The following is a 12,193-nucleotide window of genomic DNA, read 5'->3' as shown; positions in this document are numbered from 1 at the left end:
ATATAAAACTGGGTACTCTCGGTGAAGTGCTACATCGGTATAATATCCGTGCGCTTGCAGATTATTCTGTGTGCGTTAATATATACCAACAAGCATTTCTGGCGCCATTGTCGGGGAAGCAGTTGCCTAGTTAACTTCAAACCTAGCTTATCCTTGTATCATTATTCTTTCTTTTTATCTTTTCTTTTACCCTAGATCTAGAATCCACCCCTCTCTGCCAATATGGTGCACCTACGAGCGCACGCCTATAGCCACAAGAGTCTTCAAAGCCTATCCTAACACCTCGCTATGAGTTGCGCCCGTGTTTAATTAATATGGTTTAGGATCAATCCTTTTCGGGCGAAGATGATGAAAATCCCTATTCCCACTTAGATGAATTTTAGCAGACCTGTGCATGCCTACGCACAACAGGCATGTTCGATGAAACCTTATGATGGAAGCTCTTTCCGTTCTCTTTGACGAAAAAAGCTAAATGTTGGTATAATCTCACCATAGGGAGTAGACAAGGAGATTGGGATGCCTTGTGCTCTAGCTTCTACTTGCATTTCTTTCCCATCTTTAGGGTAGTCAGCCTTCGTTTAGAGATTCTATCTTTTAAACAAGAAGAAAAAGAATCTCTAGGCATAGCTTGGGAATGCTTTAATACTCTCATTAATACTGGCCCTAACCTTGCCATTAAAGACCTCATTCTTCTTCAATATTTTTATATGGGTCTTGATAGGAAAACCTTGAAGCATCTTAATATGGCTTCAGGAGGTTTGTTCTTGCATGTCTCCGCAAATTCAGAGAGAAGCATTCTTACTAAAATCTTAGAGAACACCCCTGAAGAAGTAGGAAAGAAGCCACTAGAGGATGAATCCTAGATAGCTGAACCAGAACTTTTGTCTGACCCATCACCAGTTTTAGCTATCCCAGATCCCGAACCACCGAAAAAGGAGAAAACTCCAATTTTGGATTTTATGCTTGAATTCGAGGATGAACTTTTTGATGAATATGGAAATACCTCGAATTACCATACGATGAGGAGACCCCAGAAGCATAGGAAATCATCATCCAATGAAGAACCTTTGGACCCTTCTGAGGAAGCTTTCCTTAAAAAACTATGAAAGGGCTAGTGTCTATTATAAGCAATGAATGATTAGAAGAATCAGAGCTTTCCTCTGATGTGATTCATTTAGATTCACCTTCTATTTTTATTTGTTGCCAAATTAACAAAGCTCCATTCGATGCTCTTTATAATCTAGTTGTAGGTGTTAATATCATGTCTGCATCTTTTACTCATGATTTATTGAAACACATGCCATTAACCCAAACAACAAAGCTGCTAAAAGGTCTTTCGGGACACATTCTCCCAAGTTTGGGAATTCTATATGTCCTCCCTATCTAGGTAAAAGAAACCAAGGTTCATTTGAGCTTTTATATCTTTGATATCATGGAGTTTGACCTATTGATAGGACAACCAATTGAAAGACTTATCCAAGAAGGACAAACAGGGAAGTTGAAGATAAGTCTCGAGAAAAACTTTAAACTTTCTATACCCATTACTCATTCTCTAAATGCTGAAACTAAGCCAATTCCCGAGGAAGACCCAACGGAAGAGGTGAAGGTTGCATCTCTTGATGATTTGATCAAACCCTACCTTGAAGATGATGCCAAGTTCTTCATTGAGGAGGAAGAAGAAAATCCTACAGAGTCTAAACCTCTAGATGAATTGCTGGAACTACCTAAGCCCACCATTGAGCTTAAACCCTACCTTCTGGTCTTAGATATGCTTTTCTCAATAATGATCAGGATTCTCCTGTGATCATAAGTGATAAACTCTCTCAGGAAGAATCCCTCCTCTTGATAACCGTCTTAGAAAAGCATCGTTCTGCTTTTGGCTACTCACTCCAAGACCTTAAGGGAATTAGACATGCTCTTTGCACCCATCGCATCCCTACTGATCCTAACTCTATACCTTCTAGGGAGCCAAAGCATAGGCTTCAAAATGCAATAAGAGAGCCTCTACACGTTAGGATCATCTATCCTGTTCTGTACAGTGAGTGGGTAAGCCCTATTCAAGTTGTGTATAAAAAGGGAGGCATGACTGTTGTTAAAAATGAAAAGAATGAATTAATCCCTCAAAGAACCATCACTGGATGGCGGATGTGCATTGACTACTGAAAAATTAACAAGGCAACAAAGAAAGATCATTTTTTGTTGCCCTTCATTGACGAAATATTGTAGCGACTAGCAAATTATTCTTTCTTCTATTTCCTTGATGGGTATTCAGGTTATCACCAGATACCAGTCCATCCAGATGACCAAAGCACCACCACCTTTACATGTCCATATGGAACTTATGCTTATCGTAGAATGTCTTTTGGATTATGTAATGCTCCAGCTTCTTTCCAAAGATGCATGATGTCTATATTTTCTGATATGATTGAAGAAATCATGGAAGTTTTCATGGATGACTTTTTTGTTTATGGAAAAACTTTTTATGATTGTCTTGAAAATTTAGACAAGGTTTTGTAAAGATGTGAAGAAAAGCATTTAGTTCTTAATTAGGAGAAATGTCATTTCATGGTTAGAAAAGGAATAGTGCTTAGACACTTGGTGTCTGAACGAGGGATTGAGGTAGATAGAGTTAAAATTGAATTAATTAAACAATTACCTCCACCCATAAATATAAGAGGGATGCATAGTTTTCTTGGTGATGCGGGGTTTTACCGCTGCTTTATAAAAGATTTTTTGACACATTGCTAGACCACTTACAAATCTTTTGGCTAAGGATGTTCCATTTGAATTTGATGATGCATGCTTGAAATCTTTTAACATTCTTAAGAAAACACTCATCTCTGCACCAATCATTCAACCCCCTAAGTGGTCACTACCTTTTAAAATTATGTGTGATGCTAGTGATTATGTTGTGGGGGCAGTTTTGGGACAAACTAAAGATAAGAAGCATCATGCAATTGCTTATGCTAGCAAAACCCTGATAGGACCCCAACTTAATTATGCAATAACTGAAGAAAAAAACACCTGGCTATTGTTTTTGCTATTGATAAATTTAGATCTTACTTAGTAGGAGCTAAGGTTATTGTTTACACTGATCATGCAGCTTTAAAATATCTGCTCACTAAGAAAGATGCTAAACCTAGACTCATAAGATGGATTTTGTTACTCCAAGAATTTGACTCAGAAATAAAAGATAAAAAGGGAGTAGAAAATTCTGTTGCTGATCACTTGTCCAGAATGTAGGTTGAAAATTCGTAGGAACTACCCATTACTGAATCTGTGCGGGAAGACATGCTCACGAAATCCAACCCCTGGTACACAAACATTGTCAACTTTATGGTTGAAGGTTATGTACCACCAGGGGAGAACAAAAAGAAGCTCATCTACGAAAGTTGTCTCCACATAAGGGATGAACCGTACCTCTTCAGAGTCTGCTCTTACGGCCCACTCAGAAGGTGTGTACCTGTGGAAGAAGGCATCAAGATCATTAAACGATGCCACTCATCACCATATGGAGGACATTATGGTGCATTCCAGACTCATTCGAAGATCTGGCAAAGTGGATTCTTTTGGTCAACCATATATGAAGATATAAAGGACTTCATCCAGAGTTGTGGAGTGTGTTAGAGGCACGGGAATATCAATTCAACAGATGCCATGCCGCTCACCAACAACCTTCAGATCGAGCTCTTTGATGTCTAGGGAATCGACTACATGGGACTGTTTCCAAAGTCGAAGAACTATGAATATATATTGGTGGCAGTTGACTATGTCTCCAAGTGGGTTGAAGCCATGCCATGCAGAGCTACTGATGCTAAGAACTCCAAGAAAATGTTTCAAGAAACAATATTTCCATGATTCAGAGTTCCAAGAATGGTGATTAGTGATGGAGGCACTCACTTCACTGACAAGAATTTTCATAATTACTTGTCAAGACATGGGATCCATCACAATGTCACTACTCCATACCACCCTCAGACAAGTGGCCAGGCAGAAACATTGAATAAATAAATCAAGAATATTATGCAGAAGACGGTCAATGAGGTGGGGACTGCATGGAAGGATAGACTACTCGATGCATTATGGGCTTATAGAATAGCCTACAAAACACCACTTGGGATGTCACCATACCAACTTGTCTATGGAAAGACTTGTCATCTACCTGTTGAGCTAGAATTCAAGGCTCAATGGGCTATCAAGTGATGGAACATGGACTTTGAAGCCGTAGGAACCAACAGGAAGATGCAACTCTCTCTGAGCTTGATGAATGGCATGAAAAAGCATATCACAACGCCAAGATATACAAGGAGAGAACAAAGAGATGGCATGACAAGAGGATCAAGAAGAAGGAGTTTGCCCCCAGAGATAAGGTATTACTTTTTAATTCCAAGGTGAAATTATTTGGGCATGGAAAACTTCGGAGCAAATAGAAAGGACCATTCCGGGTGATAAGCACTTTGTCGCATGGAGCGGTAACACTTCAAAATGACGAAGGAAACAAGTGGGGGGAAGCACACCATGACAATAAGGCGGAATTCAATTGTGAAAATCATGAAATTTGGGAAGTAATGGACCAAGTACCACATTGACCAAGGTTGGACCCGAACGGGCTCCGGAGCAGGCCACCCAGTCTCCCTCTTGGGCCGGCCGGCCCACTACATTGTCTCCTCATCCCGCGCTTTGCCCACAGTCAGGTTTATGGCCTATATGTTCTATTTTCACATATTATACTTTCTATCACGAACCAAATTGAAAATCCTCTGATAAAACAACTTTAAAATATGAGGAAAGATTATTTCAGTCATGACTAAAGCATAGACTCACATAACTCTTTTCCTGGAAGTGTTGCTACTGTTGGGAACTTATTTTTAGGGACCCCATGCGACTTAAGTTATGGAATGAGATATAGTAGAATAATGATAACTTGATTCTTGATGTCTCGTTACTAGAGAGTTTTATTTTTTTTTAAAAAAGTTAAAAGAATAGCTACACCTCTCCTTTGTGGTAAAGAAATATCCCACCAGAGCCATACACGATATGATAGACTAGAGAAACCTTCTACATATATTACTTGTCATTGTATTGAGTTTGGTCAAACCTTGTGACCGTTGTTGAGAAATTTATCATGCTCTCAAGATCAAGATCACGTACACTCCACATATAACTGCTGCTCCTACACTAGGGGTATGCAAAAACTTGTTTTCCATCCACCCAAAAATGTTCTACTCCTACACTAGGAATAGACACAAAAATATGTTTGTTGGGATAAATGCTCCAAGTTCTAGTGAATGTCTCTCTTGAAAAGTTTCAATTGCAAACGAAGAGGCATGGGCTATGTAAAAGTTATTCATAAAAGAAAAAAGAAAATTATTGAAAAAATGGACAAGTGTCTGAGATATTTTAAAACAATGGGTACTCAGATGCCCGCTTGAAAAAACAACAAGAAGAAAGATGAATAAGATAGCCCATGTTTTCTTGCAAAGTATTTTCAAGTTTCAAACAAGAGAGATATGTTTCAATAAGCATAGTAGAATTAGGATAGCCACCATATACATATCCACACACATGCACATCTTGATCTAAGAGTATGACATTTTTCTCCTTGGATCCTTGTTTTGACTTTACAATACATGCAATGCAAGTATGTTCTCATATTCATCCCTACCTGAGCTCCACATAAGCTTTTAGAAGTAGGCAAAAAGAAGGCAAAACCATAATGCCTTGGTGAGGATCCAAAAATACTACATATACAGAGTGATTTGAGAGTACCACAAAAGGAGAAGGTAAGCTATGATTTGTTTTCAAAAATCTTAAAATGTTTCTCCAATTGACTTGACTAAAGGAAGATGGTGATCTGTTTCAAGCTATTCCATTCTTCAACCACCCAAAGTTTCATGGTAGACACTTTGAATCCTGTAGTGTAGGCATGACTGGGAAAGGTTTTATGTTGATGACTTGTCCTAAGCTTATGTCTTAAGTAATCCATCCTTTTATCGAGAACGAGTAAAACCCTAAGTGTGGGGGAGTTTGTTGACGGTAGTTAACATTCATCACAAACCATCAATGTACCTTGCATAAATGATTAATATGGTTCACCAACATAGACTCAGGGGTTTAAACAAATAAATTCCATGAGTTTTGGTGAATCTATTTTCTAGCAGGATTTAATTAGAAAATCACCAAGGGGACCTATTCGTCAAAAGAAATCACGATATTCCACAGGATAAACAACGTGGGAAGACTCTAGAAGGCAAATCACTGAAGCGGAGCTTGAGCTCCTGCTAGGTGGGGCCGACTAGTCCCACATGCAGGCTGGCTAGCCTGTGGGACCAACATGGCAGCCCCTCGTTGCTATCTTAGTTCTCCACCGCCTGAAGGATTGCACCTCCGCCGTTTATTCAAGTCGGTTTGATTCGAAGGCTTAGGATTGATGCTCTGGCCTATATATATCTACCTACAACCCCCAGGGCATGCCAAGTTAGATCTTGATAGCCTAAGGGCCAGAAACCCTAATCTATATTTCAACCAGGATTAGAGCTAGCAATCAAGAGAAGATTAGTCCTCAATTGGATCTAGTCTTGTATTAGAGATAGAGAGATAGAGTGAGAGGGAAGAGTTTCATAGGAGTCCCGGCCTGTCGGTGCTCTCTCTACGACTTGTACCCTGGTGGAATCAAGTTCTTCTTGAGCTTGCTTCTAAGATTTCTCTGGTAATCAACTTCTAGTTCAAGTAAGCATCTTGTTCATATTGTTCTTTAGGTTTGTGACTCTTTTTGAGTACTTTAATCCTTGTAGCTCCTAGGTTAAAGTAGTATTCGTAGTGTAAGCGTGGTGCTTAGACTCGGTTACTCATGGATGTACCCTACTTTTTAGATTGGTGGTAGCTCATGAGGGTGACTCTTATAGCCCTGTTGAATCCTTTATAGTCCACCTCCCGTTAGTAGGACTAGCATGACCTTATTACTATAGGAAACATACTCTACTTGCGTTTTCTCTAGTAATATCCCCAGAACTGAACAATACAAGAAAAAGCTTATCGAAGTTAGAACTAGAAGACCTCTACGATCTTCTCTATGCTCCTATTATCTAGCCTTGATTATGAAGTTGGGTTAAGTTAGATTTGGTTATTCTCACACATGTTTCCTCGAGTTCGATATAAAACTAGGTACTCCCGGTGAAGTGCTACATCGGTATAATATCCGTGTGCTTGTGGATTATTCTATGTATGTTAATATATACCAACACCAATATAAACCCTTGTATCTTTTGGATGCTACCATCATTTTCCTAGAGCAGTGGCAATCGTATAAATTTACTAGTCCGGTTTACAAAACACCGATAGTTGGCATGCTAGGTAGGGGGTAGTCGTGCACTCTCGTTTGTTGAGAAGGAAGCGATGCTCTTCGCACCATCAGTGGACTCGCTCACGGAATGGCCCATGATGGCCACATCCGCCATGAAAACTATGAGTTCACTGACGCCAAAGGGCCAGTGCCTACATCCGCCTATAGCCATGACCCAAACCTCCGCCATGGAGATCTAGGTTCTATGGCCCATGGCGGACACACTCTTGGAACTACCCTCCGTGCCAGCATCCTAGAGTCCACCTACATAAGGGGGCCTGTACCCTCACTCGTCATTGGCCATGGCCAGGTCTTTCATCCAGGAAGCTAGAAGTCCATGGCTCATGATGAACTCACCCAGGGAATGGCCTCAATCAGCCACATCCTTTTGGGAAACCACAAGGTTATCCGCACCACGGGTTAGTGCCCATCACTACCTCCTACCCCATCTTGGCCAACCACATGGGAAACCTAGGTCCAATGGTAGAACCATGCCCTAAACAGTGTCCCCATGACCAGCGGGATGCCGCGTCTCAGGGCACACATGAACAATGAAATTACCCACCACCACGCGGTGATGTCGTTAGTGGTCAGGTGGCTACCCGGTGCCATGCCTCAAAAGGCCAAGCCTAGAACTAGAGCCTAGCCCTAGTTGATGGACAAACCACCCATCATGCCTCAATAGACTATCAGCTATCACTCAAAGGCACGTGCATCCAAGGAACAAGGCTCCCTAAGTGCACCGCATGCCGCATCGAGCGGATCAAACCACATGGCATTCAGATCCCACTTCCACAGCGATAGGTCATGCCAGCCCCTTGTCGAGAGCGGCAACCGCACCTAGAGGTGGGGGCATGATGACCATGATGTCATTGTGCCATGAAGGCTCAAGCATCAAAACACATAAGCCCTCTTCGGCCAGAAGCCACAACAGGCCAAACTCAAAGAGGTCACCCTCAAGGGCTCGTAGGACCATTGAGGATGTTGAGCCGGTAAAGGTCAACCCAAAGCATGTTGAATGAACAATCCACACCAACTACAATCATCCCAAGCACTAAAGAAGCATCCTCACTAGCTCATGGCCCAGAGATCATAGCAGCTCCATCACAAGCAGATGTCGGGGGGCTCGCCGCACCCCGAGCAACAGCAGCCAGTCCCATGATAGCTTCTGTTACATCGGTCAGTCACATCCACCTTGGCCTTAACTTCTCTACCTAAACACATCCACATACACGTACAAGTTTGTCCATAGTTGTGGAAACCTCAAACCGACCCATAGAGCAAACCAGATAGCATGATGCCCGTGTATTTTGTCCTAGTAGTACTTAACTCCTGAGTGAGTCGATTTGACTCGTGCTCGCAGCCAAGCATGGCTCATTCATGGGGACTACATACATAGTAACCTACATGCGATCCAAGGCATAGCACTGCTTGTCATCATCCTAGTGACTGATTCATCCTCGAGTTCTTTCTGATCGTGCCTCGAGCCACGATGAACCAGTGACCCAATTCCTGATTCCTCGCTCGCACCAAAAAAAAGGTCGCCCCAGCCAAGCATCATGGACCAACTCCTAGGCAAGGATAGGCACCCATTCATGGGTTTGAAAGGAAATGGAGAACTCGTTCGCTCTAAAAGGAAAGGAACAAAAGGAAAAGAAAGCTCCGGCCGCTCGCTCACTCTCCCCTTACATCACACAGGATCTATGGCTCTCCCTCGATGTCTTGCCTCATGATTGGGTCACATACCTTTAAGCCCCATGGGCCAATCCCTAGGCTAAAACATGTACCCACACACACAAGATCTAGGGGGATCGCGTACATTCCTAACCCGAATAGAAGAGAAGCAAGGAGACGACAAAATGACAAAGCAAATATGCCGATCGAACACCATACATATGCAAAATCCATAACATGTTCACCGCGACAGGGACACCCATATAACATAGAATCCTTACACAAGGATCATCACACACCAGAAGCCTAGAACCGACATCGTATGCAAGCGACTGTCACTTCACTCTCGCTCCATGAGCAATGATACCACCCACCGCAAGGCTATCGCCAAACGACCTCCTCGGCGCATGGCCTAGGGTAACATCGAGGTCAATGCCGCGATAGTGCGGGCACTTCGATGCCACAATACACCACCAGTTCACGCGTGATAGAGGACCACATGAAGCTGAACTATCAGAACCAAACCGGGGCAAGGCTATGCGCCCGTATGAAAGCAAGAAAAGGAGAATGCCCATGCAATCTGAAGGAAAACAAAGAAGGGCGCGATGCCACCAAATCTACCTTATAGATATCTAGGTCAAGAAAACAGAGCCACACTAAGCCAGACTCCACGAGTCGATCCACGTGTAGGGCTACGTGGCTACGGCATTCGAATGACCAGACCAACGGTGATCATGCCAAGACGGCGGCACACAAGAGAATCAAAATCATGGACCATGGGCCGAAAGGAACTATTTTTACTTAATATTATTCAAGATCCCAAGAACACCTCATGGCTCTTAGCCACCACCGTAGAGAATCTCCTCCACATCCACGGTGGTGACAATGGCGTCTACAACGACGGTGAAATCATTGACCTGCTCGGCCCACTCTTTTCACCAAACGTGCCCTAGGAACCTAGGCGCCACCCGATGGAGGTTCACCCTGGTCCATAGCTACATGGTGGCAAGGGCGATGCTAGTCCCTTGCCGTATCCCTACCACCATCGCCCGCTCATGATCCTCTGCTATGATGAACTTCTAGAGGTGAGCTACCACTTCTTCATGGTGAGAAGCCGCCAGCCGCTCCTCCAGTGCTGGCAATGAGACAACACGAAGATCAAAGGCTGTAGACATCCATCTATATTTCAAGATGAGGGAAACCCTTACCTATGATGAGGGCCTAGGCATTAGTAGTCGCCACCTGTGTGGTGGCGAACTCACCTTCCAAGCCATCGAGAGCAACCTTAGCGACATCAAGGTCAAGCTCCAGGCACCTCACCTCATGGGCAGCCACAAAAAACCATCATTGAGCTTCATCCGCCTCGTGAATGAGATGGAGAAACTCTCAGTGGCCACCAAGAGATGACAAAGATGAACTCGACCTCACCACCGATGGCTCCCCGGCCGGGGCAACGCCAGCGACGCCTCCTGAAGCAACATGGGAGATAGCCCTGAGGAGTGCTCACGGTCAACTCAGGTCAGCATCAAACTCAAAACATTGTTTAAATACTCACCCCTATTCACATAGCAAAACTCAGAGACACAACGGCGGACCACCAGCCTCCGACACACCTTCCCGTGAATACTCGCCGCAATCCATCGTGTCAACCGAGAAAGGAAGCCACGAGCGCATGAAGGCAAGAGGGAAGAAGCGATGGGGCAAGCGCCAAAGAACGAGACGAATCCTCTTGCCACGCCGGATCCCCCAATTTATAGCCACATGAACTAGCCATGATGGATATCTCAGGCGCATGCGTATTCACTTTCATTTACTAACTACCTTGGAAATTGCGTAGAGCAAGTGAAGCGATCAGAGGGGAGGTGGAGCAACTGTTGCCCTTGTAGCAGCATGAACCAAGTAAGCCTTGCGCGTCCCCACTCTCTCCATATCATTTTGACTTGAGCGCCCGTGTTTCGTGGTGCACAACTACTTGTGAGTGGGTGCCATTATGCCACGATGCGACTGGAGAGGCTGACCGCCCCCCGAGTTCATGCACAGAACAACCCACCGTGACCATGACCTTGCGTTGGACCTAGGAAAACCTCTCTTAGGCCGGTCCATAGAAGGGCTTGAGGCCACAAAAGGGATAAGGGTAGGGAGAAGATGGGCCCTACGCCTCTAATCAGTGGTGCGGAGTCACATGACCATCTCTCCCTATGTTCGAGTCATCCGCTTTGAAGTCTCTCGGGTTGAACCACCTCTGGGGGGAGGCATCTTGCCCCCTGGCCGCTGCGGAGGTGGTTGGGGACCGATAGGATTGATGGCAGACAATTTATCAAACTCCACATTGATTGGGGATGATATCGTGTCCCGCTCGAATTACCCATCGACCTCGACGAGGCGCACTACTCCGACCACGTGGTTACCGTGGACACGCCTCTCCCTGCGTGGGGTGAAACCAAACCTGCCTACAACAAGGCAACACGACCTCTCGACATTGACAAAGACATCAGGGAAAAATAGAGTTGGATCCTCGCGACACTATAAAAAAGTCACGGCCAAGCCCCGACTAACTCCTCCCTGCATCCTAGGTCTCAAACCTAAGGCCAGCTCTAGAGGCTCTTAAACCGTTAGAGGTCCACGACCTCTCTGGGAGAGATCAATGAAGCAAATGGCTAGGGTGATGCACAATGCAGATCCCAAAGCATGATCACAGCTCGATCACAAGGAAGAAACAAAAGGTCCAAGACCTATGAGCCAACGCATGATCGCAAAAAGCCTCGTGACCACGCAAAAATGGGGTTGGGGAGACACACCTCACGCCATTAGGCCATTAAGGCCCTTTTGGTGACCCTAGACTAAGGCATGACCCTAGGCTCATGGCATGGGGGCTCGTTGCCTCTAGGGATACCCAAAACCTAGGAGAAACCTCTCTTGGCTCAGCAGATTTGAAGACAAGGGCAGACGTACCGCCTGCAAGGTGCTAAAACTAGGCATCACACCAAAGGTGACACCATGGAAGCGCCTAGGGGTGAACGCCTTGAGTGCAAGGCATGATAAGGAGCCCCTCATGAGCCTCCTCAGCCGCACCACTGGACCAAAGCATGTAGGAGAGGACAGGGTCAGCAGTCTCAGAGACCACCACCATCGTGCCTTGGAAAACTAGAGGGAAGTGATGAGGCACCCATAGTTTTC

The sequence above is a fragment of the Miscanthus floridulus genome, chromosome 8 (genome assembly GCF_019320115.1).
Source record: "Miscanthus floridulus cultivar M001 chromosome 8, ASM1932011v1, whole genome shotgun sequence".
NCBI lineage: Eukaryota > Viridiplantae > Streptophyta > Magnoliopsida > Poales > Poaceae > Miscanthus > Miscanthus floridulus.
The sequence above is the reverse complement of the archived record's forward strand: the minus strand, read 5'-3'. Positions refer to the sequence as shown.